The 26655-nt window shown below is 41.9% G+C and overlaps 1 long non-coding RNA gene across 1 annotated transcript in view; it reads left to right on the forward strand.

Moving 5' to 3' along the window:
- Nucleotides 1-26655, forward strand: part of LOC140843080 (uncharacterized) — a 52689-nt gene that overhangs the window by 1014 nt on the left and 25020 nt on the right. The gene's annotated exons all lie outside the window — the stretch shown is intronic.

Raw genomic sequence — 26655 nt, forward strand, 5'->3', positions numbered from 1 at the left:
AATCATCATAGACATGTTGGACATGATTTATTTATTCATTCAGTTAATGTTTTTTGAGCACTATGTGTCCTAGGTACGGTTGAAGGTGCTTGGAATAGTGGAGTGAACTACACAAAGACTCTGCCTTTATGGGTCTCACTTGCTACTGGGGGAGACATCAGGTAGTGATAGGTGCTTGAAGAAAAATTAAAACCTGTGGAGCCTGATGAGGATGCTATTCTATGTAGAAATGCCAAGGAAGCATCTTTGAAGAGATGCCATTTGCACGAAGAGCAAGAGCGCTAACTGTATGAATATATAGAGGAAGAGTTCTTAGTCTATCTGGAGAGTAAGGTGGTGTAAAGGCCTTAAGGTGGGAATGTGCCAGGCATGTTCAAGGAAGAGCACGTAGGCTAGTGTAGGGGAAGCTGCTTGAGTGAGGTGGACAGTAGTAGGAAATTAATTGGGAGGCATAAGAGTTTCTTCTATGAAGGATCCAAGAGAGAGTCCAGAGAAAGGTTCGGACCTTGGGACCCATGTGCATCATCTCTGGGTGGGCCTTGGGATGTTTGTTACTCCTTCATTCCCTACCTCTCACCTTTCCCCTCTCCCCATGCTGTCTCTACAGATCACTTTAGTCTTCCTATCAGGTGTCCCATTTTCTGAGAACACCCCTTACTCCTGGGAATTAATGAAGTCCGGGCCCCTTCAAGTGTTGCGTAATTCCTGCCACTTCTGGCCTCAGCAGGATGTGAATACGATCTCAGTCTGTTTGAGCTCATTCCACAGAGAGGAGAGGATGAGCTCTACCCCCAAGGTAGGAGGTGGGTGGAGGGCTGGGTTAAACTGGGAGTATTTCAATATCTGTCTGTTCTCTTCACCAGCAGGTCCCTGTCCAAGCTTTACCTTTAACTCCCCAAAAATAAACACATCTCACCTCTGTAATGTAGTTTTTCCCCCGTAGTTCAATAGCAGGCAAACTATGACCCATGGGCTAAATCCCCCAGGCCTGTTTCGGTAAAATTTTGTTGAGATACAGCCACATTCATTTGTTTAAGTTTGTCCATGACTGCTTTGTGCTACAAGAGTTGAGTAGTTGCCACAGGGACTGTATGGACTGCAAAGCCTAAAATATTTACTATCTGGTTCTTTACAGAGAAAGTTTGCCAACCCCTGGTATATAGTCTACGAGAGAAATGTATATTTCTTCTAATAAGATAATTTTAAGTTTACTTCCTGCAAAATAAATATTCTGGCCTTCTTATGTTAAAATGTTCTCTGCTTGGCTTAGTCCTTTTGTTATGGAGTGTCCCACATAAACGACAAGGCCTCTCTCTGGCTGAACCATCTGCTTAAATGACATTATAGTAACCTTGTTTCTCTCTAATCCCCAATATTTTCCCCTGAGAGGAGGAGTGGGGGCTTCAGCCTGCCACACGTACAGTTGTCAGTTAATTTTTTGGTGTGTGAATGTGCAGCAATGTATGTGGTCAAACCAATGTGGAAGTTTTATTCAAACCACCAGAGGGAAAAGTGTTAAAATGTGTTCATAGACAGATGAGTATTTTGAGAGATCCTTAAAGAGAAAGAAAACTTGATTGTCATCAGTAGTTGCACTTGGATGTGTGTTATAGCTAGACCCATATTTTAAAGACCTTTAAATATTAATACTAATGAATGTGATATGTGTGCTAGGGAGGGGACACTGGAATCCTAGGATTGAATGCACCTTGGAGAGAACACACTTCGTCCTTGACATGCCGAGTTTAAGAATATCTCTTGCGATGGCCATCAGATACACACTAGGATACGGCAGCAGGCCTAAGTTGTTGTGCATTGCTTCTCTCTTTGGTGCATTGCCCCTCTCCCATCTCATGTGGTTGTGCTGGGCACATGACTGGGATTGACCTGTCAATGTACCGCATTCATCTGGTCACAATCACTGGTCCAGGGAAGGTATGTGGTCCAGATTGGAGCATCCTTCCTTGTCTTGTGTCCTCTGGTTACTGGTGTTCTTATTTTCTTTACCTTCCTAAGGTTTTTGTTTTGCCCCAGAATGATGCTGAGTTCTAGTTTGCACTGGATAATTGGAATAGATTATCAAATTTATTTAAAATATTATTTACATTTTAAATGCTATTGTATTTTATAATTGGAATAGATTTATAATTGGAACTCATCTCACATGCACTTCTGCAATATGACTTCATCATGCTCCATCACAAGGTAGAGTATAATACTCCTTTTAAATATGGGCTTAGTTTGACAAATAGAATGTAGTGGAGGTGACAAATGGTAAGCTTGATAAAATTTCTTACCCATGTAACCAGCACCCAGATCAAGAAATACAACATTACCAGGTCCCAGAAGCCTCCTTTGTGTTCCTGACCAGTAGCCACCCCCCAAGATTACCTCCGTTTTGACTTTTAACATTATTGCTTAATTTTGCTTGCTTGTGAGCTGTGTATAAATGGAATCGTTTGTATCTTCTTTTGCTCAGCTTTGTATTTGTGAGATTCATTCATGTTGTTGTGTGTGGTTGTACTTGTTCATTCTCATGACAATATTCCATTGCATGAATATACTATACTTTATCCAATTTACTGTTGATAGACATTTGGTAGTTCCCAGTGCTAGGCTCTAATGAATATATACAGCTATAAACATTCTTATCCATGTCTTTTGGTAAACATATATATATATATACACACACACACAGACACACACACACACACACACACACACACACACACACACACACACACACGCATTGCTGTGGGGTAAATACTGGGAGTAGAAGTGTATACGTTCATTCTTAGCCTATACTGCCAGTTTTCCAAAGAGGTTATACCAATTCACAGTTCCACTGGCACCGTTAGATTTCTAGCTCAACATCTTTGTGAACATTTGATGTTGTCTGACTCTTTCATTTTAGTCATTCAGTGAGTCATTTTATTTCAAAGCAGCATCTAATTTCAATTTTTTGGAAGATTAACACTGATTGGTTGGATATCAGAGAGAATCAGTTGATGCCATTCTTTAAGAGGTAACAAAAGTTCATAATTTTTAGGAATTTTTGGAAAATGTCTCCATTATTTTGATTACTATGTATAAGTATTTCCTGCATTATTTTATAAATATACATATCATTGCAATGTGTATGTTTTTGAGGATCATGCCTATTTTAGACCATAAAATGACTGATATGAACTGAGTGGCCCCAAATTAAGAAGGCCCCCAAATTTAGACAACATTGGTGAGCACCTCACAAAGTGATGGAAGAAATATTACTTAAGTTTTCCAAAATCAATAGCACGGGACCAAAATTAAAGTCACAATAACCATACTTTCTGAAATAATATTTCCCTGGCTTTTCCTCTATCAACTATGTGAAACTGCAGCTCCTCTCTCTTCCTCGTAATAGTTGAGAGAGTCCTCGTGGATGACCTCCTATATGCTGTGAGATACAAGAGCCAGGCACCCGCTGTCTTTGGCTCTCCTGCTCTCACTTGCTGGGGTAACATCGCAGGTCACTGCCTGAGCCTGAGCAGCAGTGCTGTGGGTGCCCACCACAGGTGCTGCGGCTCCCTGTACACATCCCACCAGCTGCTGTGCCAACTGTACCCTCTCTGTCTGCTGAAATCGCTGGTACAGGAATTTGCTAATCTGTGCATCTTCAATGTCCCATGAAATTGTAATGAAACAACTTTTTTCAGTTTCACTGGCTTTTTAAAGTCATGGCACCTGGGTCATGGGATGTTAGGTGTGGCCAACACTGGGCAGTAGTGAGAATCCCTCCTCCCCTCTGGGCCTGTCTTGATGGCACTGAACCACTGAACCCTATTTGTACACTTTAACTTCCTCTTCCCTTACGGTGAGGCACTTCCCAGGAGTCCTCTGGCCTCTCTTGTAAGCAATCCTGGCAGAATTACCTCCCTGTGCACATGTGCGTGGGCATGTCTGAGTCCTCCTGCTTGGTCTCAGGCCAGGGCGGTGGCATGTGCAGGGTGGCCTGGCTTAGTCTTGGCTTATGACTGCTGCACTGGTGCCATTAGTAATAACCTTCCCTTTTACTTTAAAAAGTGTCTGGTTTTGGGTGGTAAATTATATGGTCACCCTCTCTCAAGAAGCCATTTTTAGGAAATTTTTCTGGAGGTAAAACAGAATCAATAGCACATTGTAGAAAAGTCACAAAATAGAATATGTAGAAAAGGGTTTTGAACTCTGAAGGCTGGTGTTGGCATTGTAGTGACCTGCCTCATTTGCTGTCCCTGCCTTTCCCCTCAGCTCCATGGCTGTCAGCCACTTGGCTCCACCTACAGGGTCCTCTCTGCTCTGGTCTTGATGTTTTCTTCTTTTCACAGGGAGAGGGAAAGAGCTGGAGCACAGCACTCTGAAACCCAGTTGGAGGTTAATAACTGTAGTGGTGGTCCCGCCCAGCATGCCCTTATGCCCAGATCTCCTAATCTGGCTTCTGCTGTGTTCCTGAGACAGTTTCTGTTTCGCTCATATTTAGTTCTGAATGGCGCCCCAATTATCTCTTGCCATTTCCTGCATCCCTGGCCTGCCCTGGAACTGGCCTCTGGCTCCTGACCCTCAGTCACATGGGTTCTGCTGTCTGCTGCCAGCTCACACAGCACAGCACAGCCTACCTGTTGACTGCCTTATCCCCCAAGCCCCCACCAGTGCACTCTGCTCTTTGGAAGCGATTTTATAACCTCCTGCTGCTCTTGCGTGCAGGGTTCCCATCAGGAGAGTGAGGTGCTCTAGTAGAAAGGGCAAGGGCATTGAAGTCGGAAGACCTGGATTCAAGTCCTAGTTCTACAATTAGCTGCATGACCTTGGACTAATCACTAATCACCTCCCCTGAGTTACAAAAATCTAATCTGTGGCGTGTGGGAGGAAACTGATACTTGAAAAAGAATGTATTGACTTCTGAGCTCAGAGAATTTCCTAGTGACTTGGTATAAATCAGTTTTCTAGGGCTGGATCAATCTTTGGGAAAATCAGATTTCTGAATTTGATGATTCAAGACCATACCCATAAAAGAAGGTAGGGAAGGGAGCCTGGAACAGCCAACTTGATTTTCCACCTTCATGTTAGGAGAAAGTTTGGCTAGCTCCTGAGGCTATTCACCTATCCCCTTGCTTCAAGCTCAGAGAGGTCTTGAATCAGGCAACTTCTTACAGGGCAGTGTACTAGCCCTTTACATTCTCTATCTCATTGGTTTTGGGGAAACCAGTTTGAGAAACTTTCCAGGAATGGAGAAGTGTGATACTCTTAAATCTATGTCTTTCAGTAATACTTAATTAATTTTCCATATAATCTAAAATGAGGTGAAAGAGCATTAGTTTCATCGCTTTGTACTGAAGTGAATTCAGAATAAGTTGGAAACTTGCATGTTATAAGCATCCATATTAATGACCTAAAATATAAAACAGGAATTGGCAAGGCCAACCTGATAATAGTTCTGTTCTTCCTGGAACAGGAGATGGCAGCAGAGAAAAGAAGGATTTCAGTAAACATCTCCCTCCTGTGCAGAAATCCCCAGTGTGGGACTCAGATCTGATTAAATGAGTCAGACTCACATTTTTTTTGGTATATTACAAACATTTTTCAGCATTCAGAAGTGACTGGTGTCTCTGCGGATTTGGCCAGTTCCTGGCAATTATGCATTTGGCTGCTAGTATAAAGAAGCGTGCCAAATGCCTGGAGTGACAATCCATGTCTGAGTGCCTTTCAGTCTGGGAAGGATGTTGTTCAAACACCACGTTCCTTTCCAAGGTGGCCAAATCCTGGTTACAGTTCTGTCCTTTAAATCTATTTATCCTGAAACTTGACCAGAAAGGATATGGCCACATCTCTCACCCTGTTCAGCTTCCGCAGCAAATACCTGGGGGACTTTGAAGGGATATTACAGCGTCTGTCTGCCACTTAGTCCAGAAGTGCTTTCAAACCTAGTGCCTTAATCAGAAAATCACATTCTGAACATAACATGTCAGATGGGTTATTACAAAACACTAATTCTTTCAGAGACTGTTAAATCTGGAGGCCTGGCCAAAACTGAGGAATGACATTGTTTTCCTGAAATGTCCTTCGAGTTTCATTTGAATGAGTATTAACCAACCTGTCCTCAATTCTGTGGTTCACACTTGTTCTCTATGCTTCAACCCTTTATTAGGAAGAGAGGTTGCTGCTTTGCATGTTCTGTGTAGCAGTGGAAGCTGGTGAAAAAAAAATCCAAACACTTTTTTAAGAACTTGAGCAAGGATTATCTTGACACCTATAGGGAGGACTAGAATGTGTGCTTTATGAGGAACTTTAGTAACTGTTAATGGTATCTAAATGGGCATCTGGCTCATAGCATCTGCTCAGTAAATATTTGCTGAATGAATAAATAAGTGAATGAACGATTATAAGCCTACCCTCTTCTTAACTGCACTGTAATTATCATCTTGCCCATTCCTTATTCTTTTAATTTTCTCATTTTGTTTTTATTCAATTTAGACAGAAGGCAGTTAAAAGGATTACTTTACTAAATGGAGCAAATTGAAAGTAAATATAGCCTCTTTGGGGCCTTGTGTTCACTTGGCTGTCTTGTCATTTATCCCTGCCTCTCTTCCTCCCCTAACCTTTACCATTCCCCTTAGGAAGTAGGCCCTAAAATATAAAACAGGCCCTGGCTCAGCCTGTGGCCTGGCCTTCCTCACAGAGGAAAGTTTGTTAGCACCTATCGTGTTATGTGACCTTGGCAATGCTCATCTTTTTTCCCCCACTTCAAGCAAGGCGTCTCTTCTACACAAGACGGACCCTTCCCTCTGAGCTCTTGTAGCGTCAACTATTTCCTTTCTCTTTTGCCTTCTCCCATTATTGGCTTTTTCAGAGCCCACAGAGGAGCTCAAGTTCAACATTAAACACACACACACACACACACACACACACACACACACACACCCCAAAGCAATAATCCTCCCAGACCCCAAACTAGCCCCATAGCACTGTTACCCTCACAGACTAGTTTTTCATTAGAAAGGTCTATATTCATTAGATTTTACTTTCTTACCTCTTGTTTTATGCTATTAATCTTTGCAGAATTAAATAGGAAAAAATGTTCTTTCAAAGGAAAATACAAAATCAGAAAATATGTCTCCCCTTTTAGAATAGAAGCAGTTTTTTTTTCTTTCACACTAGCTAGATTTCTTAGGATAAGAGCATAAATCCCAAATCAAATTGCATTTGGTTATCATGGAACTTCCTGTTGACCAAATCTCTTGACAAAAAGAGAGAAAAATACAAGAACAATATTTTATTGTGAAATTTGTTGATAATCCAAGAGGAAACTCAGATCTGGACCCCTCATACTGAAGTTCGTTTTAAGGTTGATAGATTTACTAGGTGAAATAAATGATCATTCTTAGATTGAGCCATTTGACATAAATGAACCAGAAGATGTCTGCTGAGCTTCTTTCTTAAGGTGCATTATTGAAAAAGGTATAAAAAGACTGTGTTAACTCCTCCTGGTTAAAGGAAACAATTCTAAATGCTCCCTCCTCTCATGGTAGAGCCTTTCTAAAGTAATTTCTGGTATCTTTTCCCCCGAAATCCTAAACACCACACAGTGTCTATTGTTTGACTATTCTCTTCCGTATCAGCTACACCCAGAATTCTGGCCAGTACTTCTGACGTTCTTCCCATGCACTCTATGAAGGTCACTTCCTGAGGATGTCCACCTGTCACATGCAGAGGACATCTCAGGTGACCTCTCTATGGTCTTTGATTCTGATGACTGATCCCTTCTTGAAATTCTCTCTTCCCTCAGTTCTCAAGGAGTGGGCTTTCCTAGCTCCTCTTCTCCTGTTCCTACTTCTCTGACTGTCCTGGTAACTTGGCATTCCTCTGGGTCCTTTCCTTGGCTCTCTTCAAACTCTGCGCCCTCTCCCTTGGTCTTCTCATCAATCCTGTGGCTTCAGCCACCAGTAAACTGGTGAATTCCTAGTCTTCACTTTTACCTCTCTGCTGGGTTCCAGACCCACGTACACAACTGCCTCCCACCTTGAGGGCCCTCGGGTAGTAAAGTTCAACATGTACAGGGTTGGAATTATGATCTTTTCCTCAAACTTGCTTTTCCTCCATATCATTTTAGCCATACCCCTGAGGGTCAGCCTAGCTCTTTCCTCTCACCCACAGCCACTTTCCATATTTAATTGGTGACCAAGTGCTGCCTTTTCAACTCCTTAATACCTTTGTTTGGGCCCCTTCTCTTCATCCCCACCACCATTGCGGCAGGTGAGATCTTACCAGCTCTCACATGGAATACTGAATTTTCCATCTGCCTACTTGCTGCTGCTCATACACTTCTCTGGTGTATTCGCCATGTGAATCTTTTGATGATGCCAGAGGGATCATTTTAAAATGCAAATCTGATCATGTCACTGCCCTTTTGAACACCCCCGCTTTACTAGTATTGCACTGTTGAGAGGATAAGTTCAAAGTGTGAGTGCAGCATGAAAGATTGTTGGTTAATTGGTCCTCCTGCCTAAACATCTTAACTTCCTGGTGTCTCATACCCAAAGGCCTACACTGGAGGGAACAGTGGCAACCAGATGGGAGTGTAGTGATTTGGAGAATTAGAGTCTAGTTAGTTAGAATTTAGAGTCCCATCTAAAGGGGATATTCTTTGGCTCCAATCAGTTTTGCCAGGTAGTAACTGGGGCTCAGTACAGCCAAAATGACCTTTTTTTTGTCGGAAGCTGGATTTTTATGTTACGCTTTCTGTTTATTAAATGTCAGAGACAAATTTACAAAGTTCAAAAACATTGCATAGTAGTTCATTATGAAAGTGAAAAAGAAAAACAAACACAAGATCTATTGACTATATTAAACACATCTGTGTAAGACTGTGCAAGATTGATGCCTGTGTGTATAAGCTCCCCCTGAATTCTGCAGCTTAGCCACATGGAACTGCTTCCAGCACCCTAAACATGAGGTATGCCTCCTCACCTTTGTTTTCACTGGCTTGTTTCATCTTGAATGTCCTCTTGTCTCCTCACACTCCTCCCAACCACTTCCATCTTTCTCCCAAACAAAATGAGGAAATTTAGAATTTATTTTTATTTTTCAAGACTCTTCTCAAAAGTTGCTTCTCTCTGAAGCATTTCCCGACAATTTCTTTGCCCCACTTTAGGGAGAACCAACTCTTTCCTGTGCATCCTAGTAGGTTCTATGGAAGTTTTGTTGTTTTTGTTCCTTATTTGTTTCCATGATACAATCAATCTCTAGACAGGTTGTATGTTTAATTTATCCATCTATACCCAAGGCCTAACAGAGTGAGTGGCACATAGTAGGCACTTAATAAGTATTTGTTGAGTGAATAAACTAGATAGTAGTTAGTTGCCAAGATGTATATGTTCTAAAACTGACACTCACTTTAATTTTATCAAAAAATGCCAAAATGTTATTCTGTAGTTGAAAACTGAATGTCATTACACAATCCTTATGAATACTGATGCCTCGAGAGGGAAAAAAGATGGCAGCATGAGAAGTGAGGCATAAATTTCCTCCCAAAACTACATACAATACGAAAATACAGTAAATGCAACTATTCCTAAAAGAGTGACCAGAAATAAGATCACACAGCCAGTCTACATCTGGGAAAAGATAATATCTCACAAAAAAAAGGTAAAGTAATAAAGCCATGACCTGACAGGACCTGAGAACCCTGGCCCCCCCACCTCAGCTCACTGGCCGGAGGAAGAGAAACAGAGCGAGGAGGGAGTAGAAGCCCAGGACTGCTAAATACCAAGCCCTAGAAATCTACTCTGGGAGCACAAACCCACATTGCATGGTGCTCTGGAGATTAGCGGGGGCAAAGTCAGAGACTGAGACTCTAGCTGCATGTGGTGAAAAGGTTCCCACAACTGGCCACTCTGGGACAAAATAAAGGCAGGTGCTTTGAAAGACTTCCCAACAGTGAGAGGGCTGCTAAGGGGGCAAGGATTCAGGAGAAGGAACAGATGGACAAAATTGTCCCGGCTCACTCAGCCCAGCAGGTTAGGAACTTTCAGGAGCTTCAGGTGCTCCATCCCCCTGACTGGCAATCCAGCTCCAAGGCCTCCCCACCACGATAAGCGGCCTGCCACTTCTTCCTTCTTGCTGGCACCTGTGGGCAAACCTGCTGTCCCCACCATCACTCCAGACCAGCTGGAGCACAGCCCTGCCTACAGCAACTACACGGCTTAACACAGAGACTGCTCCATGGGTGTGGCTCACTAGTCCTGACAGTGGAGGCAGGCACTGTGACTGGGAAGCAGGAAAGAGCTCCCTCTTTAGGGTAGGCACTGGCACCACGTGCCTGCGACCACTGCCATTGCTCCAGGTACTGGGCAGCTCTGAAGAACAGAGCTTCTGGGCACTAGAGGGCGCTGCCTACACAAACCCAATATTTCTCACTATCCAATAGGATTATGAAAAGGCAGAAGAAACTTGTTCAATCCCAAATCCCTCAAACACCAGAAAGAAGGCTCAGTGAAACTGAAATCAGCAATCTTCCTGAAAAAGAATTCTAAATAAAAGTCTTAAGAATGCTAGTGGAGCTACAGAAAAATATTCAAGAGCTAAGGGATGAGATCAGGAGGGAGATAGACACCTTAAAAATTACAGTAGCTGAAATGAAACATACAATGGAGGGATTTAAAAGCAGATAAGATGAGGTAGAGGAGACAGTAAATGGAATAGAAATTAGGGAACAGGAATACAAAGAAGCTGAGGCACAGAGAGAAAAGAGGATCTCTAGGAATGAAAGAATATTTAGAGAACTGTGTGAACAATCCAAATGGAACAATATTCACATTATAGGGGTACCAGAAGAAGAAGAGAGAAAAAAAAGGGATAGAAAGTGCCTTTGAAGAAAGAATTGCTGAAAAATTCCCCAATCTGGGGAAGGAAATAGTCTATCAGGCCATCTGAAGAAGTCCACAGAACTCCCAACACAAGGGACCCAAGGAAGACAACACCAATACATATAATAATTAAAATAGCAAAGATTAAGGACAAGGCCTGAGTATTAAAAGCCGCCAGAGAAAGGAAAAAGATCACCTACAAAGGAAAAACCATCAGGCTATCATCAGACTTCTCAGCAGAAACCAGGCCAAAAGGGTTGATATATTCAATGCAATGAAATAGAAGGGCCTTGAACCAAGAATATGCTACCCAGCAAGATTTTCATTTAAATTTGAAGGAGGGATTCAGTAATTTCCAGATAAGCAAAAGTTGAGGGAGTTTACCTCCCACAAACCATCTCTACAGTGTATTTTAAAGGGACTGCTCTATATGGAAGTGTTCCTAAGGCTAAATAGCTGTCTCCAGAGAAAATAAAACCACAGTAAAGGAAGTAGATCAATTAATTACTAACCAAATGCAAAATTACATCAGCTACCCACAGTTAGTCAAGGGACACACAAAGAGTACAGAATATACTAACACCTAACATGTAAAGAGTGGAAGAGAAAGAAAAAGGGAGAAAAAAACCTTCAGATTGTGTTTATAATAGTGTAATAAGTGAGTTAAGTTAAACTGTTAGATAGTAAAGAAGCTGCCCTTGAACCTTTAGTAACCATGAATTCAAAACCTGCAAAGGCAATAAGTACACATCTATCAATAATCATCCTAAATGTAAATGGACTGAATGCACCAATCAAAAGACATAGAGTTACAGAATGGATAAAATAGCAAGACCCATCTATATGCTGCCTACAAGAGACTCACTTCAAACCTGAAGACATACAGGAAAACCCAGGAAGAAAGAGAAAATCTGAATATACCAATTACCAGCAATGAAATTGAAACAGTAATAAAAAAAAACTACCCAAGAACAAAACTCCCAGACCAGATGGCTTCACCACTGAATTTTATCAGACATTTAGAGAAGACCTAATAGCCATCCTCCTTAAAGTTTTCCAAAAGGTAGAAGAGGAGGGAATATTTACAAACTCATTCTATGAAGCCAGCATCACTCTAATACCAAAACCAGGCAAAGATACCACAAAAAAAGAAAATTATAGACCAATATCCCTGTTGAACATAGATGCAAAAATACTCAACAAAATATTAGCAAACTGAACTCAAAAATAAAAAAGATCATCTATCATGATCAAGTGGGATTTATTCCAGGGATGCAAGGATGGTACAACATTAAAAAATCCATCAATATCATCTGCTCCATCAATAAAAAATATGTCAAAAATCACATGATCATCTCCACAGATGCTGAAAAAGTATTTGACAAAATTCAACAACGATTCATGGTAAAAACTCTCAACAAAATGGGTATAGAGGCAAGTACCTCAACATAATAAAGGCTATATATTACAAACCCACAGCCAACATCATACTTAACAGCAAGAAGCAGAAAGCTTTTCCTTTAAGATTGGGAACACGACAGGGATGCCCACTCTCCCCACTTTTATTCAACATAGTTCTGGAGGTCCTAGCCACGGCAATCAGACAACACAAGGAAATACAAGGCATCCAGACTGGTAAGGAGAAGTTAAACTGTCACTGTTTGAAGATGACATGATATTGTACATAAAAAGCCCTCAAGACTCCATTCCAAAATTATTAGATCTAATTACTGAATTCAGCAAAGTTGCAGGATACAAAATTAATACACAGAAATCTGTTGCATTCCTATATACTAATGATGAAGTAGCAGAAAGAGAAACCTGGAAAACAACTCCATTCACAATTGCTTCAAAAAGAATAAAATACCTAGGAATAAATCTAACCAAGGAAGTGAAACACCTATACCCTGAAAACCACAAGACACTCTTGGGAGAAATTAAAGAGGACACTAATAAATGGAAATATATCCCATGCTCTTGGCTAGGAAGAATTAATATTGTCAAAATGGCCATCCTGCCTAAAGCAATCTACAGATTCTGGGCAATCCCTATCAAAATACTGACAGAATTCTTCAATAAACTAGAACACATAGTTCTAAAATTCATATGGAACCACCAAAGATATCAAATAGCCAAAACAATCCTGAGAAGGAAGAATAAAGTGGGGGGGATTATGCTCCCCAACTTCAAGCTCTATTACAAAGCCATACTAATCAAGACAATTTGATACTAGCACAAGAACAAAGCCATAGATCAGTGGAACAGAATAGAGAGCCCAGATATAAACTCACACATATATGGTCAATTAGTATATGATAAAGGAGCCATGGACATACAATGGGGAAGTGACAGCCTCTTCAACAACTGGTGTTGCCAAAACTGGACAGCTACATGTAAGAGAATGAAACTGGATTATTGTCTGGTCCCATACACAAAAGTAAACTCAAAATGGATCAAAGACCTGAATGTAAGTCATGAAACCATAAAACTCTTAGAAGAAAACAGGCAAAAATCTCCTGAATATAAACATGTAAAACTTCTTCATGAACATATCTCCATGAGCAAGGGAAACAAAAGCAAAAATGAACAAGTGGGACTACATCAAACTAAAAAGCTGCTGTACAGCAAAGGACACCATTAGTAGAACAAAAAGGTATCCTACAGTATGGGAGAACATATTCATAAATGACATATCCAATAACGATTGATTCAAAATATATAAAGAGCTCACATGCCTCAACACCCAAAAAGCAAATAACCCTATTGAAAAATGAGTGGAGGATCTGAACAGACACTTCTCCAAAGAAGAAGTTAAGATGGCCAACAGGCACATGAAAAGATGCTCTACATTGCTAATTATCAGAGAAATGCAAATTAAAACCACAATGAGGTATCACCTCACACCAGTTAGGATGGCCAACATCCAAAAGGCAAGGAACAACAAATGCTGGCGAGGATGTGGAGAAAGGGGAACCCTTCTACACTGTTGGTGGGAATGCAAATTAGTTCAACCATTGTGGAAAGCAATATGGAGGGTTCCTGAAAACACTAAAAATAGAAATACAATTTGACCCAGGAATTCCACTCCTAGGAATTTATCCTAAGAAAACAGGATCACAGATTCAGAAAGACATATGCACCCCTATGTTTATCACAGCACTATTTACAATAGTGAAGACATGGAAGCAACCTAAGTGTCCAACAGTAGATGAATGGATAAAGAAGATGTGGTACATATACACAATGGAATATTATTCAGCCATAAGAAGAAAACAAATTCTACCACTTACAATAACATGGATGGAGCTAGAGGGTATTATGCTCAGTGAAATAAGCCAGGCAGAGAAAGACAAGTACCAAATGATTTCACTCATCTGTGGAATATGACCACAAAGCAAAAACTGAAGGAACCAAACAGCAGCAGACTCACAGAACCCAAGAATCGGCTAGTGGTTACCAAAAATAAAGGGGTTGGGGAGGGTTAGTGGGAAAGGAGGATAAGGGGATTAAGGGGTATTAGTGCACATAATATAGTGGGGCACAGAGGTGGCAGTATAGCTCAGAGAGGACAAGTAGTGGCTCTATAGCATCTTACTATGCTGATGGACAGTGACTGTGACGGCGTATATGGTGGGGACTTGATAATAGGGGGGAATGTGGTTACCACAATGTTGCTCATGTGAAACCGGACCATAAGATTGTATATCAATGATTAAAAAAAAAAGGCAGAGAACTGTAAAAAAAAAAATTAGTATTTATCATAAATGATGGTCTCAATTGATAGTGGTGATGGTTGGACAATTCTGTGAATATACTAAAAACCATTGAGTTATGTACTCTAGATGGCTGAATTGCATGGTATGTGCATTGTATCTCAATAAAGGTGTTATAAAAACAAATAAAAAAATAAATACTGATGCCTCTTTTGGAAGCCACCTCCAAAGGTGACCCAGTATTCACGCTCCCTCTAAAGGGAGGGTGTCCCCTCCCCTTGAATTGAGACTGACTCTGAAACTTGGTCTTCTACCAGTGGAATGACGGGTAGTGGACATTGTATGACTTCCAAGATGGTCAGAAGCAGTCTGGCTGTTTGTGTCTGAGTCTCTTGGAGTGTTTTCTCTCTTTCACTCTCTCTGGGAGCCTAGCTCCTGGGCCGTGTGTTGCTCAAATCATGTGAAAGGGCCACATGCAGGCCACATGTAGACCCTTGCTGGGCTCCCAGCCAATAGCGAGCATCAAGCGCCTGTATAGGAATGGCACATAGGGGACCTCCAGCCCAACTGAGCCCTCGGATTGAAGCCATAGCCCACTTTGCGCTGGAAGTGTGTGACGCCCCAGTGGAAACCATCCAGCTGAGCCCACTGAACCCACAAAACTGTGTGAGATGATAATAAAATTACATTTGAAGCCTATTACATTTTGGAGTGATTTGTTATGCAGTGATTCATAGCCAGAGCACCTTGGAAGTGAATAAAATATAATAAATATTTTAATAATTATAATAAAATATTACACTTGGAATTATTACATCAAGAATAGTTTAACCTCTCTTGCTACAATTGGCCTTGGAGTTCTCTACTACTACACTATTTCACAAATAACCTACTTGACTCTATGCTTCAGTGAGAGTTTTAAATGTAGTTTCCTTCTTTTAAAGTTGTATACTACTGATACATTTACATATTTATCAAAAAATCGTAGTTAAGTTCTCCAACAGATTCGTACACACAGTGAATAATGTGATGATGAAAAATTGCCAGTATAAATACTATAGTAGCCAGTGCAGTTTTCATTTCATTAGCGTGAAATTGAAGAAAATACTTTCTATGGTCCTTTCTACAGAGCAGTCATTCTCAAGCAAAATAATCTGTGGCAGATTTTAGTTGAGAATGTTTATTTAGCTTTGTTGAATAGTTCTCTTTACCCTTTTTAAGTGAAGCTATCATTTACCTACAGTAAAACACATCCTTCTTAATGGACATTTCTACAAGTTTTGACAAATGGAGACAGCTGTGTAACCATCACTACACTCCAGGTACAGAACAGTTCCATTCACCCCCAAAATTTCTCTGTGCCCCTCTGTAGTCAAACCTCTCCCTTGACCACTGATCTTTTTTGCTTTTTTAAACTATTACTTGTTGAGGTGAAATATACATGTAACATAAAATTAACTATTTGGACATGAACAATCTAGTGAATATTTCTGATATTCATTATACTGTGCAACCACCAGCTCTGTCTAGTTGTAAAACATCTCCATTATTGCAAAATAAAACCCCTTAAATTTTCTGTCCCATTCTCACCTTCCCCCAGCTCCCAGCAGCTGCCAGTCTTCCTTCTATTTCTATGGCTTTATCTATTCAGGATATTTCATGAAAATGGAATCACACAATATGTGACCTTTTGTGTCTGGCTTAGCATAATGGGGTGGGGACTTATCTTTTTGTGGGTGTATAAGTACTTCATTCTTTTTCATGGTGGAATAATATTCCATTGTATAGCCATACTCTGTTTCTTTGCCCCTATAGTTTTGCCTTGGCAAGAATGTTACATAAATGAAATCACATCACCTATAACCTTTGAGTTCAGTGCAATGTTTTGATCTTTGCTTTTGGAGTGGATGGTTACTTTCAAACATCCCTATCGCTTATTAAACTTTTCTTTTTCCTGATAGTTCTGTGGGAGTTCCTGATGGTTCTGTGGGGGCATGGTATTTTGTGGCCATAACTTGTGTACTCTCCTTCCCTATGCTTCATTGAACTTCCTCATTTTTGCACTGAAGCCCTGCCCAGGGCCTGGGCATGTGACTTTAGTCAATATTGCTTTATGGAAAGGGTGCTGGTGTGAAATCAGAGAGTACAAGCGTCTGATCCTTCATGTTAAACTGAAAAGCCGTTCCATGGATGTAAGTAAGATTTGTGAAGAGTCAAGTTTTTTTACTTAAGGAGTCAGGTTTTTTTCCCCATGAGCCACATGGGTTGGAGAGGTGAGATGGTTAGAGCAGAAGTAAGAGGATTAGATACTGCTGTGTTTCTGGAGGAAGAAGGAGCTGCTGCCTCCCATCCCTTTCTTGGAGAGCAGTGTTGGAGAAGGAGCAGCAGACCAGGATATTCAGATATGCAAGGCAATAGGAGGACAGAGGGAACTTGTGATTAGGTTATGGGTGGGGTCTGGGAAAGCCAGGCAGGCTCTGGAACTTCCCCACTACACTGGTGAGGTTCCCCGAACAGTGTGGATAATGTGTCAACACAGAAAGTGTCCCAGGAGTCCACCTGGCTTCCTGAACCAGTGTGCCTGGGGAGAGCAGACACAGTTTTGCATCACAAGCGAAGGGCTTGGCAGTTAGCCAAGAGGTAGGGCAAAAGCAGGTGGGCCTGATGGGGTCTCTTGGTAGGGAGACCAGCCGTGGTGAGAGTGTGTGTATTGGGTGGCTGGAGACCAGATGGGAATTCACCCCCTCAACAAAATCTGGCCTAGAGGGTCATCCATCAGAGCTGGGGCCTGAATGGGGCCAAACATCTGAGCAGAAGACAAGGAAGGGCAGATGATGGCGACAAGGGAACAGGTGCCTTCTCGGCCTCTTGGAGCACTGTGATGCTGCCTGAACCCTGGGAGCTTGGAAACCATCCAGGGAGAAGGACGGGGAGGAGAAACTCCAGAACTGATTTTAAACTTGAAATGGCTACATGTCCTCAGAATTAGGTAGGGTGTGATTTCTGCCTGCAGGTGAAACTGGAGCTTGAGATAGAGAGTATGAGTAGTAGACTTGCAGTCTTTCTGTGCCTGTCTTTTTATCTGGCAAAAAGAGGGGACAGTCACAGCACCTCCTTCAGAGGCTTAGTGTGAGGGCTCAGTGAATCAACGTGTGCACAGAGTTTAGCATGGTGTCTGGCACACAGCAATCACTTAATAAATGTTAGCTCTCATCTGCAAAATACATACATACATAACACAAACAAATGCATCAAAAAACCAGAAAGAGTAGAAAAAGACATTGCTGGAAAATCTTACCTGTTGTGTTTCTGAGCTATTATTGTGCAAGTAAATCAGGAACTCAGGATTCCTGCCCTTTGAAGCTTTCAAGTTAAGACATAATCAAACGTCTGACAGTCCCTACTGTTGTTACTGCTAGAGTGGATGCATCAGTAAATAGGGACTGAGTGCTGACGAAATAAGTGATGACAAAAAGCCCGGCTAGTTATTTCAGGCATGGCTTTTTGGGTCTTTGCAACTACGGAGTCACTTGGATCTTGTCCTCAGGTTTGTGTGTTTATGGGGTTAATGACTTGGTCAGTTTTATCCACAGTGTGTCGTCTTCCCTTGGACTCTCTCCCTCTCTGATTCTCTTTTTAATTACATGTAAAAACATTTTCTGTTTAGTCAAACTTTTTAGTAGTTTAAAAGATTTACTGGCCAATTTGATAACAGCTCAGCTCTGTAAGTGTTATTGCTGGGAATGAATAACCACAGTATAATATGTGATGAAGTTTTCCTGGTGGCTTCCTTGTCCATCCTAACATTTTTAGGATTGTTCACTGTATTATTTTTTTCATGCTTTACAATTCTGTAGTTATGGTTAGTGCCTATCAATGTCTAGTATAAGCCAGTATTGTTGGCTTTCGGCCAGTTATTGTTGGATTGTTTCTCAAAGGATTGGCCGCCTTCCCAACTACTTGCTGTGGCCCTTCTCCTGATCATCCTAGGCTGTGTTCTTCACTGTTTTCAGGCAGTCCCAGTCCTTTTATTTTGCACTCATTATGTAAAAGTTCAAACATAGTCTTGTGCAAAGAGCCTAGTTCCTGGACTGATTTTCCAGCAGCAAAACCAAATAAACACTAAATATATAAAGTCCACTTAAAAAAATCCACATTATACCCGGGAAAGCTTTTTCCCTGAGATAAGTCTTCTCCAGGAAATCACCAGGTTGCAGGCCTGCACAGCGACTGTTTGAGACCCTTATGCTTTAAGACGGCATCTCATTGATTTTGGATGACACCTTGCAGAGCTCAAATGCTGCGCCTTTCTGTGGTGATGAGGGTAGGAAGATAGCCTTTTCTTCCAAATACTCATGTTTTTCCAACATGTTAAAACACATTCATGACTCAGTCATTACAGTGGAGGACTTGGAAACCGTTTCATTCTGGACAATTCTGGGAACAAACACATCTTACTTTGTGTGTTAACACCACCAGGTTTCCATGGCCAAGGGAGGAGGATGACCTGGGCAATAAACTGAACAGTAGGACCCTGGCAAGTTCTTTTAGCTCAGACAGAAGCAAAAGCCAGTACACAAAAGAAGCATTCCAAAGGCCACAGCAGGTTGCTCTCAGGAAAAGAGAATCAGTAATTTATTTTTAAGCAATCTGTTAACCAGTCTGTACATGAGAGTCATTTTTTTCTCCCCCGCCTCATTGAGATGTAATTGTACTTGTCCTTTGAAGTGGCTTCTGAACCCCTCACACTCTGGCATTGATGTGCAGGCTACAAACAGTCCAGCTTCGCAAGAAAATGTGGGACCCAATGAGGAGAATTGATTTGCTTTTCTCAGTCTGCCTCCCATATTGCGTTTACTGAGGCAGGAGAGCCCATTGAGCAACGTCCCTCCCGTGGCTGCCGGGCTGCGGAGTTCAGCGCCGCTGGAATGCCCGAGCCGGGAAAACACGGCGCTGTGCACTTGGGCTGATGGGAAGCCCCGAACAGCTTGCTGAATTATTACTTCATTTGCTGCCGAAGCAGCAGGAGGCGAAATGATGAGTGAGTGAAAGAGCCCACGGACTCCAATGTGGGCTGAGGGAACCAAAACAAACACGGAGAAGACAGGCCAATGTTTAAATCTGTTTCAAGGATGGAGTGCGCAGGAATGTTTGACTATATTTTGTCTAGTGAACAGATTTCATTTTTTAATGGCTGTGTTAGTCAGTGGAAAGCAGAACTGCAGGATGGAATCTGGTTTGCTACTCCCTCCCCCACGCCTCTTGTGGCTCTCAGGGACCCCTTCTGGGTGCTTAAGGAGGCCCGCAAGTTGTAGAATGAGATGGATTCTGAACTCGCATGTCGTATTTAGATGCCCAGTACAACTCTCCTTTCTCCTGCCCAAATAAACTGCCTGAGAATACTGGGGGTGAGGAGCAGGCATGGAGCGAGCAATAAAAGTATTTCACAAATTATCATTTCCTGTTTTCCAGGCTGCTCAGCTCTGGTTGAACGTAGTGATCTCCTGGACATACACCCTTTCCTCATTCCCTCGCCAGTTGTTGCATAGGTGCTTCTCTGTGGATATTTCTTTTTTAATACCCGCCCCCGCCGCCGCCCTGGGATATTCTTTTTTTTACCACCTCACACCATATTCTCATGTTGCCATTCATGTGCCCACTTTTCACTGAAGGTTTCCCCTATGCCCATTGTATTTTCAAATATGCCCATACCGTTGCTCAATTTGCAGTTTCCCACTCTTCCACCCAGTCTCCTGCCACTGTCACTGACCAGTGGAAGTCGGTCCCTTACCTTGTTGCTCTGTTTTTTTATGGCAAGTACTTTTCATCTACTTGACACCAAGAATTTTGATGAGTATAAGTTATTCTTTGAAAACATGTTCTTTCCTTGCAATTATATAGTGAGGTTTATTGGTTATATTGATTAGCAGTGAGAATATATATGTACACTCACACACACATACACAAAAACACATGCACCCCTTCCTTTTGGTCTATGGAAGAAACATATTACCCAACAGGGCAGGCAGACAGAATCTTTGTGTTTACATTATAATTGCCCAAAGAAACTGCTGGTTTCACTTCTTTTTTATATTTTTCTCTAGTTCTCAGGAAGGTTTTGGAGGAGGTAGCTTGTCATGGGTGGCATGGGCTGGGTAGATGGAGATTTTTCAGTCTACCTGTCTACCTTCTGTTGCTATGGATTTGCCTATTCTGGACATTTCACACCCACCTTTTTAGCTGTTAAAAGCACGCTGTTTGTTTCCTTCTTGGCATGTATGCAATTGTTCATTTACTTGTTTATTGTTTATTCTCATTATTAATAAAAGTAGACATTTTCCCAGGCCTAGTTAGTTCAATAGTAAGGAACAATCTAGGCTCTTAACTGTAGAGGGCGATCGTGTCTTAATAATAGTGCTGTCATTGTTACCAGAAAAAGAAGTGGTGGGGAGAGAGTATTCTTTTATTTCTAAGTATATTATGGGGAAGGAGATAGGGTGCATTTTGGAAGAGACACTAAAAATGTATTATTTTCACATTACCTTGCATAACATGATTTTCTTATGAATAAACTCATCTAATTTCTATTCATTGGTTGTGGTTTTGTTAAAAGTGCACAAGCCCCACCCAGTGAAAATTAACATCTTTCCTGTTTATACCTTATGCTGGTCTTGCCAACCTGTAACTGGGGCTGTGTGCAGGGAGCTGTCAGCGATGTTTCAAATGCAGCACTGGAGCAGGGCATCCCCTTGCATAAAAGCCCTCAGTGGTTTTTAAAAATCTCATTTAGAGTGAACCCCTTTGGTAATGAATTGTGCCTACCAAGGTGTTGTAGGATACAGCTTTTGACCCATCAACCTTTTCCCTCCCCTTCCCATGGGGCTGGGTATGAGCCAGCTTGTCCATTATGCAGAGCTGGGCCTTGCTCAGTACCCACTGCATCTGCTCCATCCACTCAGCAGGGCCACCCATGTGTCTGCTGGTGGCTAACTCTGCCCCATTTCTGAGTCTCTTGCTTAATACAAGTTCCTTAGAGAGGCTTTCTTCTTTGTCTGCCTTATCTAAAACAGGTTTCTCCATACCAAGTCTTTTTTTTTTAATTAGAAAAAGTTAAATTTCATTATCATTCACGTAACATTTTACATAGCATAGATCTCACCACCTCAAAATGTACAATTCAGTAGATTTTAGTATATTCCCGAGATTGTACAATTGTCACTGCTCCATAAGTTCAGAACATTACCATTACCCTAAAAAAGAAACCCCGTATCATTAAGAAGTCACTCCTGGCCCCTGGAGTCCACTGTCTACCTTCTGTTGCTATGGATTTACCTATTCTGGACATTTCACACCCACCTTTTTAGCTGTTAAAAGCATGCTGTTTGTTTCCTTCTTGGCATGTATGCAATTGTTCATTTACTTGTTTATTGTTTATTCTCATACTCCATGAAGAACTTGTAGAGTTTTTTTCCAATTCAGTCTGCCTATAATGCAGCAAGCTCAGCCTCTTACAGTGGGAGTGAATCAATGTGGTGGTGCGATCACTTCTGGGCTGTCAGGTAGGATGACCTCTAAGAGCTCTTCCAAATGAAGCTTCTACATTGCTGTGCAACATCTTCTCTTTCATTACATTTCCAATAACAGCTCTTTGGGGACTCCAGATCTTCCCCAAGTGTTTTCTGTTCTTTACTTGCAACCCACGGCATCGTGACTGATTTAATTCCATTCAATTACGTTCCCCATTGGGCTTCTCGAAAACTCTTTAAGGTTTGGGATCCTGCTGTAGTAGTAACAACTGTAACATTCATGGAACATGGACCATGTGCCTTCACTACTTGCATTTTTTTCACTTATTACAAAAGTCTTCCCACAACTTTGTGAGATAGGTACTACTGTTATCATTCCGTTTTGAAGATGGGAGCATCGAGGCTTAGGGAATGGACGGACACATTTTACTCAGCTAGTTTGTAGCAGAATTGGGGACTCCAGTCCTGACAGTTGGACTCCAGGGCCCACTTTCTTATCTATTTTACTCTCTGTTTGGCTTCTTAAGTTTCAGCCATGTGTTTGCTCAAAGTGCTGGTGTAATGTTTGCATGTAATATATGAATTAATATTATTGTGGTGTTGATTGTTTACAATATTAATATAGAAATATTAAGATCATAAATATAAAAATATTTCTTGTAGTTCTTGGCATAGCAGTCTTTGTTATATGAGATTCTTTCCTGCCCTTTCTGCTAGGTAAGTGGTTAGCTAGCATCCTTTGGGTGCTGGTGGCTGTGTAAGCATTTGTGCACGAGTAGGGGGAAGAATTCTTGTCAGTGACAGCAACTCATACTTCCAGAGCATTTGGCACTTGGAGAAGGGAGGTTTCCTGCAGGAGGGCTGATCCTCAGGAGAAGGCCTCTGAATGGCATAGTCAGTGTATTAGGGTTCTCCAGAGAACAGGACCGATAAGGAGAATATATATATATATGAAGAAATCTATTTGATTTTTAAAAAATCTGCAGGGTGGGCTAGCAGACTGGAGACCCAGGTATGAGCTGATGCTACAGTTCAAGTCTCAAGGCTGTCTGCTGCAAAATTCTCTCTCGCTCAGGGTAGGACAAATTTTTTGTTCTAGTTAGATCTTTAACTGATTGGATAAGGCCTACCCACATAAGGGAGAGTAACTGCTTTACCCAAAGTCTGCCAATTTAAATGTTAATCTCATCCCAAAGCACCCTCATAGGAACATCCATAATAACATTTGACCACATATTCCAGCCCTATGGCCCAGCTAAGTTGTCACATAAAATTAAACATCAAAGCTAGGTACTTGGTGCCTGGGTTCAATCTGTCCAGGGGCTACTCTAGAATGTGAGGGGATAGTATTTTTGGAAAACATTTTACCTCCCACACAGTGAGGGGAGTCTGGCTCCCACCTACTATAATGTGCTACCAATCAGCTCACCAGGGACAGTCCTCATGGGTAGGGATGAGTCTCAGTCACTTTGAGGTTTTCACAGAGAACAAGAACTTGCCTGAGATCCATCTTTGGATCTGGAGGTCTACAAGCGGATGGTTCTTGCACCTTCTAGCTGGGTGGAGCTCAGGGATCTAGGGATTATACTCACCCAGGGGGCCTGTGTGGTGCCGGTGTGAGCCATCTCTGGATTACATTTATTTATCCATCCATCCAACAAATATTTGTTGAATGTTTATTATTGGCTCTTTCTAGATACTGAGGTTGATGCAGTGAGCAATCACAGACAAAAACCACTGTTCTCAAGAAATTCATATTCTGAGAAGTGCAGAGAGGCATTTAAAGAAAATAAATGAACAAATAACATATTGTGGACCACATGGTGATAAGTACCATGGAGATGCATAAAGATGAGGAGGGCACTAGGGAACACGATGGCTGGTGGGTGCCTGGGTGCTGGTGGTTGGGCGGTAAGTGGGGGTCCACTCTGGAAGAAAAGCTGCCGTTTGAGTGAAGAGTAAGTCGTGCAGATGACAGGAGGAAGAGAGCTCCTGGCAGAGGGAACAACAAGTGCAAAGGCCCTGCAATAGGATTGTGCCTGGAATGGAGGGAGAAAGGGGAGAGCAGTGGGCAGTGCAGTCAGAGAAGTGCCTGTAGGCCAGAAGGAGTGGGGCCTTAAAGGCCCCAGGGAGGGCTCCAGCTTCTACTCTGAGAAAGCTCAAAGACCCTGGACGGTTTTGTGTAAGGAGTGATGTGGTCTTGGCTGTCTTTTGAGAAGACTGTATAGTGTGTTTGGTGGAGGGAATAGGGGAGGTCTTAGTCCACTTGGGCTGCTATAACAAAATACCATAGACTGGGTGGCTGATAAACAACAGAAATTTATTTCTAACAGTTACAGAGGCCAGGCAGTCCAAGATCAAGGTGCTGGAAGACTTGGTGTCTGGGGAAGCCCACTTTTGGTTCATAGATGGCCTACTCTCACTGTGTCCTCACATGGTGAAAGGGGCAAGGGAGCACTCTAGGGTCTTTCTTATAAGAGCACTCAATCCCAGTCATGAGGGCTCTGCCTTCATGACCTAATCACCTCCCCAGACACCTAGCTCCTAATACTATCACCTGGGGGTTAGCATTTCAACATATGAATTTTGGGGGGTGGGGCACAGACATTTAGAACCTAATACAGGGGGTTGGGGGTGAAGTAGAAGCAGGTACACTCTTGCCAGAATTCAGAGAAGAGACAATGGTACCGTGGACCAGGTGCTGGTGAGAAGTGGCTGGATTCCAGGTCTATTCTGAAGCCAGGCCAGCAGGACTTGCTGCACATAGTGAGGCTGCTGGGAAATACATGTGCAGGTCAGGGAGTGTGGTGTGGGGTTGGGGGGTAACATTTACATTCCCATGCAGCCCTCTCTTGTGCATTTACAGTTAAGGCACAAAGAAGATGGCCTTTAGGTTTCTAGGATTCTTGTCCTCAGCAAGAGTGAGGACTGCCTTTGTGGCTGCTTTAGGTTGTGTGAGCAGTTTGGTCTTAATGGGAGAGAAGAAACCCCTCCTGTGGTCAAGAGTAGATTTACCTGACTGCCTGTCTTCCCAGTCCTCAAACGCTGCAGGCATACACGGCCCAGTGGCCATTCGAAGGAAGTGACCTCATAAGTGTGCCTTTCAAGCCACACAGGATGGGTCCTTGTGTGACATTCAGCTGTCGCTCTGGTTTACACCAAATTCAACAACTTGTGGCCTGCAGATACTCAGTATAAATAGCTGGAAAAGCCTGACCTTGACAACCTCATTTCTCATTCCTTTCTTGTTACAGGTAATAGAGCTGAAAATGTGGTTTTAATTATAGCACTAATGAAAACTGAAAATCCAGACAGACACTTGACGAACTCTGCTGTGCTTTATATTACATTTGTGCTAACTACAAAGTGCCCAGCTGGGTGTAACATTATCCCCCTTTCCTCGAGCATCCGCCTGACTGAAGCTGTATAATTGATGTGTACTTTGGCAGGAGGTCAGCTTAAAGGGTTTTTTTTTTAAAGATTTTTTTTTTTAAACATCTTTAACGGTATTGGGGAAAGGACTATGTTTATTACCTGGGCTGGGAGAACATTTCTCTGAGTTGCCCAACACTCCCCACCCCCATTCCAAACTTCTTCTGGAGCATTCCTCAGATTACCTTCAGGAAACTCCAGGGCCAGAAGTGAGCTTAGAGACTTACTTTAACTTGGAGCTGTGTACCTTTGTCTTTGGCCAGTGATGCTTCCTGACAAGGCAGTGTCTTACCGTGCAGACCTGTTCAGCTCTCTGTGCTTTCCTCGCAGAACGGTGTGTTCAGTGTCTCCGAAAGGGAGAGTGATGGTGGCTACATCCAGGTCTGCATGGGCCCATCTGTCCTTACAGCTGTTCTGTGGCTTCTAAGGGAGTTCCTTGGAGGTAGGGTTGTCAAATAAAATATGGGACACCCAGTTGAATTTGTATTTCAGATACATAGCAAGTAATCAGAAATTGAAAAGTATTTGCTCTATTAAGACATCTTAGTTTTTAATTATTCATTATTTATTAGAAATTCAAATTTAAACTGGGCATTCTGTAGTGATATTTGCTGACTCTGGCGACCCTACTTAACAGGGTTTCTGAGACAGGACCAGATTTCTGTAAGGACTTCTGAAGAATCCTCAGCCATGACTTAAAGCAAGCATAAATCTTTATTTGGAGACAATGTAAGGTTAACTCTGTTCTAGCTCACTATGGACTTCCATTCATATCCCATCCTATTCCTTAGGTCACATAGAACACCATGGTTCTAGAATGATTGGAACCCATGGAATTGTCTATCAAAAACAATGAAAAGTTTTGCACCACTGATGATGATGCCATCTTTACTGACTAGGTTGGTTACCCAGGTCAAGCTATTTTAATCTAGTTCTTAGTTAATTAATAATCTTTTTGTTTTTCTTTAAAATTTTCAATAGATAATCTATTTATATTACATATACTGATTTCAAAAAAACATTAAAGGTGTATAGGAAGAAGCATCCCTTTTCATTCTAATGTCCAGCCATACAGTTCCCTTCCCTACAGGCAGTAAGTGCTATTAG

This window comes from Manis javanica, chromosome 8 (genome assembly GCF_040802235.1).
Source record: "Manis javanica isolate MJ-LG chromosome 8, MJ_LKY, whole genome shotgun sequence".
NCBI classification, from domain to species: Eukaryota; Metazoa; Chordata; class Mammalia; order Pholidota; family Manidae; genus Manis; species Manis javanica.